Source organism: Malaclemys terrapin, chromosome 12 (assembly GCF_027887155.1).
Source record: "Malaclemys terrapin pileata isolate rMalTer1 chromosome 12, rMalTer1.hap1, whole genome shotgun sequence".
Lineage (NCBI taxonomy): Eukaryota > Metazoa > Chordata > Testudines > Emydidae > Malaclemys > Malaclemys terrapin.
Genome location: NC_071516.1, coordinates 39,594,606 through 39,602,695, shown reverse-complemented (window position 1 = coordinate 39,602,695; position 8,090 = coordinate 39,594,606). Strand labels below are relative to the sequence as shown.

The following is an 8,090-nucleotide window of genomic DNA, read 5'->3' as shown; positions in this document are numbered from 1 at the left end:
GTACAGCAGCTATCTCAGACAAGGGAGGGATCTGGAGAGGCTGCAACCTGATACCCCTCTGGCTGGGCCCCACCCTCCCTTCCCCTTTGCTCCCCATACCAGCACAAAGAGAAAGTACAAGCAGTCACAGCAGCTTCCCTGCAGTCCCCACCTCTCCACCAGCTGACTCCTGTCCTGTCCCAATCAGCTGCCTTGCTCTGGGGTGCAGAATTTGTGCAGAACTCAGGGGAGCCAAATTGTGTCCCAGGGGAGAGTGAGGGGGTGGAGCAGGGCAGACAGGCAGCATTTTGCAGATGAGAGGGGAAGATGTACTGCCCCACAGTGGCACTAGTGGGGCGGGCACGGGAGAAGGAGGGGTAGAGGGAAGTGGGGTGAGCCCTCTGTGGGGGGTACCAGAATGGGGGGGAGTGTGGGAGGGAGGGGGGGCTTGTGTTTCTGGCTGGATGGTCCATGTCAGCACCCCCTCCCCAGGGCTGGGGTGTTAAAGGTCCTGTGTAGCCCAGTCCTGCAGCCCAGATCCACCAGGGCTAAATTCCTTGGAGGGTCTGGTCTCTAGGGGACATTGTACAGGGAAATATTCTATTAACACACCCACCCACCCACTGAGCCATCCTCATTCCCTCCAGAAAGGTGTAGTGCATGGACCACACACACACATACACACACTGAGCCACCATCATTCCCTCCAGCAGGGGATAACATGCGCACACACACACACAGCAGGGCTCATCCCCTCCTGCAGGGGGCTGCAGGGACACACACACACATTTCTGTAGAAATGAAGCCTTTCAGTAATGTCAAAATGAAATATTTTGTTCTGACCTGAAATATTTCATTTTGATCCCTTTTGTCACAGTACAGCCCAAAGACATAGTTGTGCACATTCTTCTGTCATGTGGGAAACCCTAGTTCAAAACCCTTTCCCTCCTCAGCAGACGGAAGAATCAAATGCAGGTCTTTGATGTCCCAGATGAGCACTCTCACTGTAACAGAATGCTAATCTGTATTATGTTGTTCAGTCACTGTGTGTAACATACCTGATTTAAACAAACCTCAGCCATACCTGACAGAACATTAACAGATCTTGTGATGAACACATCTGGTGCGTATAAGCAAATGCTGTAGCCAATCCATCTCTGGTACAGAAGAATATGACACTGACCCCTGAGCTAAAGCTTATAAAGGAGGCAATGCTACCACCTCCTACTACTTCTACTTCATTCATTTAGTGAATCCTCCTTTGCTTTTGACAAAAGCCTGGACATCAAAACAATTTGGAGGTCAAAACGAAACATTTAGTTTGGCTCCAATATTACCAAAACCTTCCAAAGATTTTGGTTCAGTTTAAACTATTTGGCCAACTCTACCCAAAGTCAACATTTATTTTTTGTCAACCCCAAGGTGCATGTTTTTTGGTGAATAAGGCGCTCACCTGAAAAATTCCCCCGACCTCTACTCACAGGATCTGTCAACAGGGACTTGGGTACCTAACTCCTTTAGTGTCCTTTGAAAAATTCTTGCCATAAAGTCCAGGGGCATTGTTTCAGAAAAATTTGGAGTGGGGGCAGAGTTGTGTCCTCCTCCCTGCTGCCATCTTCCCACTGAGGCTGCAGCTGCTTGTGTGGGGTTAGCAGGCCATTCCTATCTTGGATAGGGACAGGGACATGACAGACCAGTTCTATCCCAGGGAATAAGTGGGGCCATGGGACAGGACGGAGATCAGAGACCAGGTCGCGCCATGCTCAGCTGCTGCCTAGGCTGCCACTGCTGCTTCCTCTCTGGCCAGCAGGGAGAAGGGGGTGGTGCTGACAGAGCTGCTCCATACAATGTGCCACCCCTACTCCTCATAGCCCTATATGACATTATTGACATGGACTGTGACCGTATAGATCATTGTTGCAACCACTGTTATATATTTGCAGCAAATTTTGTACAAAGGTTGTCGAGTGAGGTGTCTATGACAAGGTTATGATTTGTTGGTTATGATTATGCTGTCTGTATGTGTGTATCATTTTTAATTTAAAGTTATAAGTATTGTCTCTATATTGTCTGTATTTCAAACTTGTGTTATGCTTCTGGGTGACACCCCAGACAATTTGGCATCAGCACTGCCTAGTCTGCTTGATGGCCCATTAAGGACCATCAGCTATACAATTGACCCATTGAGAGAAGGCAGATACACCTTGTAACTCAGCAAGGCATGCAGGGACGTGCCAATGGGCAGACGTTTTTTCCATGCAATGTGCTGGATAGCTTGTCCTTGAAACAAAGAAAGCAGAGGCCACATGGCAAGAGACTATAAAAGGCTGCAGCATCTCCTCCAGCTTGTCTTCAATCCTGCTACTTACTTCTTGAGGATCTTTGCTACAAACTGAAGCTCTGAACAAAGGACTGAATGACCCACCTCAGCTGTGGATGTACTCCAGAGACTTGATTTGAGCCTGTGGCTTATTCCGTCACTGCTACAACCCTGAACCAGGAACTGTGCCATTACTGTATGTAATTAATTACATTTAACGAATTCTAGCTCTCATCTATATTTCTTTCTTTTTATGATTAAACTTTTAGATTTTAGATTCTAAGGGATTGGCAACATCATGATTTGTGGGTAAGATCTGATTTGTATATTGGCCTGGGTCTGGGGCTTGGTCCTTTGGGATTGGGAGAATTTTTTTTCTTTTACTGGGGTATTGGTTTTCATAACCATTCGTCCCCATAACAAGTGGCACTAGTGGTGATACTGGGAAACTGGAGTGTTTAAGGAAATTACTTGTATGATTTATGGTTAGCCAGTGGGGTAAAACCAAAGTCCTCTCTTTTTGGCTGGGTTGGTGTGCCTTAGAAGTGGGGAAACCCCAGCTTTGGGCTGTAACTGCCCTGCTCTAAGCAATTTGTCCTAAATTGATACTCTCAGTTGTGTGCTGCCAGAGGCAGCAGCATTACACCCTAGGGTGGCAGATTTAGCCTGGCTGCCCCTCCATCATGATGGCTGGACAGTCTGGCCACATTTGAGTCCTGGCGTGGGACCCAGTGCATTAGATTACAATGTCATGTAAATCTGCCACAGTTGCAGCTGCAGTGTAGACATAACCACAAGAGCCCCACAGACTCAGGGGAAACACTGTAGAGCTGGCTGGGGGAAAGTCTGGGGGTGAGGGGGCAACTGTCCCCCTGCCCCATAACAAGTGACACCCCTGATAAAGACTTAATGAGAGAGCACATGAATATCCACCTCCGCCCCCTTCTTTGGTCTTTCTGAGTGCACCCCCTCAGGTCTGGGCCTTGTTCCTGTCCCTATCTTGTCATGGAGTCATGAAGTTCTCCCATTCTTACATGGAGCTCTGGGCTAAAACACCCTGTGGAACAGCTGTGATTTCCCAGCAGATCTGAGTGTGTTTGGTACCTGCAGTTCTTCTGCCAGGATCTGTGACCAGTACTACATTAAGCCTTCTCCAATGATTTATCTAGCATAGCTGGAGCAAAGCATAACTTACTAGAAAATATTACAGAGCAACTCCTAGTGACTAATGGACCATTAATACAGAATAAAAACCCAGCGACATTACAATCATGATTTGATTGGGAACTCAGCCATCCAGACAGCAGTGGAGACTCTTTCTGATCTCTTCAGCTTTATGGGAAGTGTCAGCTCTCTCAGAAAACCCCATCACAGAGCTGATGACATTGAGCTCCCCCACAGATGAAAATGAAAAGACACTGGCATCAAGTCAAACATATCCCACCCTCCCCAAAAGCAGACTACCCCAAATATCTATAACAAAGCAACTAATCAAACACCCAACAAATAGAACATAAAAAAGACACAATCAAGCAAACACAAATAAAAACTCCAATACCCCAGCTAGATATTTTACCCCAAAATTGCAGAAGAGGCAGACTCTATGAAGTGTGCTTAAGACTTATTTATGGCTACTGATTAGACAGATTTATTTACACCAGTCAAACCCTACAGTAACTCCACTGAGTTCAATGGAGCTAGTCTGGATTTTTTCTACTGCATAAACAGATTGCATGCTATGTTCACATGAAAACAATTGTATCATCAGTTGGTTATATTTATGAAGAAATGATGAATGAAATATGGTCATGGAAGAAATATGGGCGTTTTATTCTTGGAGAACAACCTCGATCCAATCATTTTCCATAGGGCAGCTTTGATATCCTTGTTCCTCATGCTGTAGATGATCGGATTCATCACTGGAGGCACCACAGAATAGAAAACAGTCAGCATGAGATCCACACCTGCTGGAGAGCTTCAGGTGGGCTTCAGATAGGCAAAGGTGTCAGTGGAAACAAACAAGGAGAACACAATGAGGTGAGGGAGGCAGGTGGACAGAGCTTTATTCCAGCCCTGCTCAGAGGGGATTCTCAGCACTGTGTTGAAGATCTGGACATATGACACAATTATTAAAACAAAGCAGCTTAAGCCTAAAAAGATAATAATTACAATAACTCACACTTCACTGTGGTTTGAGTCATAGCAGGCGAGCTTGAGTAGCTGGGGGATTTCACAGAAGAACTGATCCACCATGTTGCCTCCACAGAAGGTTATGACAAATGTGCTCTCAGTGTGCAGTGCAGAATTGAGAAGACCACTGATCCAGGCACTGGCTGCTATTTGGACACAAGCTGTCCTGTTCATCACCCTCTCATAGTGCAGTGGTTTGCAGATAGTGACGTATCGGTCATATGCCATGATGTGAGTAAGAAGACATCTGCTGAAGAAAATAATATGAAGAAAAAGACTTGGGCAAAGCATCCAAAATAAGAAATTGACCTGGTGTTCATGATGCAGTTGGCCATGGATTTGCGGATGGTAACAGAGATAGAGCCGAGGTCCAGGATGGATAAATTTATCAGTAAGAAGTACATGTGGGTGTGAAGAAGGTGATCAAGGGTTACAGTGGTGATAACAAAGAGGTTCCCCATCAGGGTTACCAGGTAAATTGCTAGAAACACCACAAATTGTAAAATCTGCAGCTCCTGACCTTCAGTGAAGCCCAGGAGAAGGAACTTGGTCATGGTGGTTCGGTTGAACATTTTCCTTCTCAGTACATCATGTCCTGGAGAACAAAGAAAATGCTCAAGAGTAGATTTCCCTGCATGAGGAAATAAGGAAACAAATCAACAGAGCCAGATGTGTACCCAGAAGCCTCCTGCTGCAAGAAAAGCCCAAGAAAGAAACCAACAGAACTCCACTGGCCGCTACCTATCATCCTCATCTTAAACCTCTCCAGCACATCATCATGATCTACAACCCATCCTGGACAATGATCCCGCACTTTCACAGACCTTGGGAGGCAGGCCAGTCCTCTCCCACAGACAACCCACCAACCTTAAGCATATTCTCACCAGCAACCACACACCGCGCCATTGTAACTCTAACTCAGGAACCAATCCATGCAACAAACCTCGATGCCAACTCTGCCCACATATCTACACCAGCAACACCATCACAGGACCTAACCAGATCAGCTACATCACCAGCTCATTCACCTGCACGTCTACCAATGTTATATACACCATCATGTACCAGCAATGCCCCTCTGCTATGTACATTGGCCAAACTGGGCAGACACTACGTAAAAGGATAAATGGACACAAATCAGATATTAGGAATGGCAATATACAAAAACCTGTAGAAGAACACTTCAACCTCCCTGGACACAAAATAGCAGATTTAAAGGCAGCCATCCTACAGCAAAAAAACTTCAGGACCAGACTTCAAAGAGAAACTGCTGAGCTTCAGTTCATTTGCAAATTTGACACCATCAGCTCAAGATTAAACAAAGACTGTGACTGGCTAGCCAACTACAAAAGCAGTTTCTCCTCCCTTGGTGTTCACACCTCAACTGCTAGAAGAGGGCCTGATCCTCCCTGATTGAACTAACCTCGTTATCGCTAGACTGATTCTTGCCTGCATATTTATACCTGCTTCTGGAAATTTCCATTACATGCGTCTGATGAAGTGGGTATTCACCCATGAAAGCATAAGCTCCAATACTTCTCTTAGTCTATAAGGTGCCTGTCATAACTATAAAGGGAAGGGTAACAACCCTCCTGTGTACAGTACTATAAAATCCCTCCTGGCCAGAGACTCCAAAATCCTTTTCCCTGTAAAGGGTTAAGAAGCTCAGGTAACCTAGCTGACACCTGACCCAAAGGACTAATATGGGAACAAGATACTTTCAAATCTTGGTTAGGGGGAAGGATTTTGTTTGTGTGCTCTTTGTTTTGGGTTTTTTTCGTTATTGGGACTAAGAGGGACCAGACATCAATCCATACTCTCCAAATCTTTCTGAACAAGTCTCTCATATTTCAAACTTATAAGTAACAACCAGGCAAGGCGTGTTAGTTTTATCTTTGTTTTCTCAATTTGTAAATATTCCTTTTGCTAGAGGGTTTAGCTCTGTTTGCTGTAACTTTGAACCTAAGGCTAGAGGGGGTTCCTCTGGACACTTTGAATCTGATTACCCTGTAAAGTTATTTTTCCATTCTGATTTTACAGAGATGATTTTTACCTGTTTCTTTAATTAAAATTATTCTTTTAAGAACCAGGTTGATTTTTCATTGTTTTAAGATCTAAGGTTTTTGGATCTGTGTTCACCAGGACTAATTGGTGAGGGTACACTTTCAAGCCTACCCTGAGAAAGGGGGGGTAAGGACTTGGGGGAGTGGAATTAGTCTCAAATCTGCCCAGGAAAGGGGGGGGAGGTTAGAGACTTGGCAAATATTTGAGAGCAGGCAGAGTTCCAAGTGGCTGTGCCCTAAGATTTGGAACACGCTTGGTGGTGGCAGCTTACTGTTAACCTAAGCTGGTAATTAAGTAATGAAATTTTTTGATTTCCCAAATGCTGGTGGGAAAAGAAAAAAAAACTGGGTTTAGGTTTTTTGGTGAAAATTCAAAATTTTCCAAAGAGGAAATAAAAATCTGTGCAGCCCTTGATAATGAATTAATTAATATAATTAATTAAAATCTTCAAATTGTAATTCACATTTATGTTCTTAAATCCCCCTATCTAAAATCATAGAGAGTTCACTTGGTCCATCCCCCAGCTTCAAGACAGGACCAAGTAAACCTAGACCATCCCTGACAGAGGTTTGTCCAACCTGTTCTTAAAAACCTCCAATGATGGGGATTCCTCAACTTCCCTTGGCAGCCTGTTCGAACCAGAGCTTTGGAGCTGTGCTCCGGCTCCGCTCCAGCTCCAGGCAAAAACCTGCAGCTCCACTGCTCCAGAGCTGCTCTGCCCTCCAGCTCCGGGCTCTGCTCCAAAGCCCTGGTTTGAACGACCGTTAGAGATAATTTTTCATACTACCTAGCCTAAATCTCACCATCCTCTTTATAACAGCCCTTAACATATTTGAAGATTTTGATCAGGTCCCCCCATAGTCTTCCTTTCTTGAGACTAAACATGCCCAGTTTATTAATTCCCAAATATATTTAATTGAAATAGCAAACTTACTGTTCTGGACTTTGTGTAACTTGTCCCAACTTGTGATGCTTTCCGGTCTTAAGCAGCAGAATTATTTAGCTAGTTATCATGCATTCCTCACTATATTATCCAGCAGCTATTTCCATGTTTCTTCATTGGATTCCCTGAGTTGCTAAATCTCTCTGCAGTTCCTAGCAGACATCCACTGATCAGATGGGTGCTGCTTGCTCCCCTCGTTGACCAGACTTGGCTGAGAGGTGATGGACTAAATGGGATGGGGGACTGAAAGCCCCTACCAGCTCTGGAGATAATCCTGGCTTCTGCAGGGTTGAGACACAGTTACAGCCCAGGATTTCCCTGCTCTGGGGTTAAATCACTGAATCTGGTCTCCACAGCTGTGAGACCAGCTCTGGTCTCACTTCAGGAGCAAACCACCCTGACAACCAGCCCTAGATGAGCCTACCCTCACAGAAGGGAGATCTACCCTGGATCTTACATGATGGCAGCATCCTTAGAAGAATCCTTGGCTAAAAACAAGCAGGGTTGAGGTCCAGAGGTGTCCCAAGGTGTTTGCAATCTAAAAAAAAAAAAGGTGTTTGCAGTAAAAACATATATTTGTAGCACAGACATGTG

The 8,090-nt window shown here is 45.0% G+C and overlaps 1 pseudogene; it reads right to left on the bottom strand.

Moving 5' to 3' along the window:
- Nucleotides 1-4,105: 4,105 nt before the first annotated feature.
- LOC128846498 (olfactory receptor 14A16-like) lies at nucleotides 4,106-5,061 on the bottom strand (annotated as a pseudogene).
- Between the last annotated feature and the right edge of the window lie 3,029 nt (nucleotides 5,062-8,090).